Here is a 1,959-nt window from a genome sequence, read left to right on the forward strand (position 1 = left end):
GCACATTGTGAAATATTTTTACCAAAGTAAAGTCAATTCTACTATTCCACCGCTTAAGTCTGGCAACTGTTTTATAACCGATTCAAGAGAAAAGGCAACTATGTTTAATTTGTATTCTCTTCTCAGGCCTCAGTGGATGACTCCAGTGCTAGACTTCCACCCCTTGATTTCCTTACTAGTGCTCGTCTTACACAGTGTGTTACATCAGCTGCTGAGATAGAACTTTATGTCTCAGATTTAGAAGTATCTAAAGCATGAGGCTATGATAATGTAGACAATCGTTTTCTTAAATCCATATGTCCCTATATCTCTGACAAAATTGCATATGTTTTTAATATGTCTCTAAATCACGGAGTCTTCCCTGAATCCTGGAAAAGAGCAAATGTGGTACCAATTTTCAAAAAGGGGGACCCCGAGGATGTGTCGAATTACCGACCTGTATCCCTACTCCCCTCTCTAAAATCCTTGAAAAAATTGTATTTAAACACTTGTACAACCACCTGATGTCCCAAAACTTATTATATTCTCTCCAGTCTGGATTTATCCGTGGAGATTCAACAGTAGGCCAACTTGTTTGTGTAACTGACAAAATTCTTGAAGCTCTTGACTCTAATAGAGAGGTCCGAGCGGTTTATTTAGATTTTTCACGTGCATTTGACAAAGTTTGGCATAATGGCCTCATTTTCAAGCTTCAAAGAAATGGGGTCGAGGGTCCGGTTCTAAATTGGTTCCACAGCTATCTTTCTGACCGTGTACAAAGAGTAGTTATAGATGGCCAGCATTCAGATTGGTGTAATATTCGCGCAGGCGTACCACAGGGTTCTGTATTAGGCCCCCTTTTATTTCTTGTTTACATCAATGATATGGTGGACGATTTATCATCTTGCCCGTTTCTTTTTGCAGATGACAGTTCTTTAGTAGATATAGTGGATAGCCCAACCGAAACTGCGTCAAGTCTAAATTCTGATCTTAGTAAGATATCATCGTGGGCTTCCACATGGCTTATGAAACTGAATCCCTTAAAAACTGAGGAAATGTGCTTTTCCAGGAAAATCGATCCCCCTTGCCATCCTCCCCTTTTTCTTGATAACTGTGTCATTCAATCTGTAAAAGACCACAAGCATATTGGTGTTTTTCTTACGTCCACCATGTCTTGGGAAAAACATATTACTCACATGATTGCCAAAGTATCAAAACGTGTGTCCACACTGAACAAACTTAAATTCAAATTGCCACAACATGTACTCGAAGTTATCTACAAGTCCTTTATTCGTCCACTTCTTGAGTATGCTGACATAGTGTGGCATGGCTGCACTATATCGGACTCCCGACGTATAGAAAGAGTACAATATGAGTGCTCACTCACAGTATCAGGTGCTGTGAGAGGGTCCTCTTATTTGTCACTCCTTTCTGAACTTGGGTGGGAAAAACTGTCTGACCGTCGCCATATTCACTCTTTGACAATGTTTCATAAAATTGTTCATGGTCACACTCGCCAGTACCTTCAGGAGTTGATCACTCCTGAAGTCTCTGCCTCTACTCCCTACGACCTTCGAAACAAACACAAATTACAGTCACCGGCTTGTACCACCACTCGTTACCAAAGGTCCTTTATTCCGTATGCTACATATCACTGGAATGGTCTTGATATAGCTGTTCGGTCATTTAATCCTTCAATATTTAAAAACTACTTAATAAAATTGGTTCGCCCTTCCCCTAACACACATTTTAGTCAAGGCCCCAGGTACGCCTGCGTTTTACTCACACGCCTCCGCATCGGGACCTGTAGTTTGAACTTTAGCTTATTCACACGTAATTTAGTCGATAGTCCTTCTTGTAGCTGTGGCTCCCGATGTGAAAGCGTTGTCCACTATTTATTGTACTGCCCTAACTACAACCAACTTAGAAAAACCCTTCTCTGCAACCTTCAAGACCTTTTAACCCTTGATTTGAAAACTA

The sequence above is a fragment of the Branchiostoma floridae genome, chromosome 7 (assembly GCF_000003815.2).
Source record: "Branchiostoma floridae strain S238N-H82 chromosome 7, Bfl_VNyyK, whole genome shotgun sequence".
NCBI lineage: Eukaryota > Metazoa > Chordata > Leptocardii > Amphioxiformes > Branchiostomatidae > Branchiostoma > Branchiostoma floridae.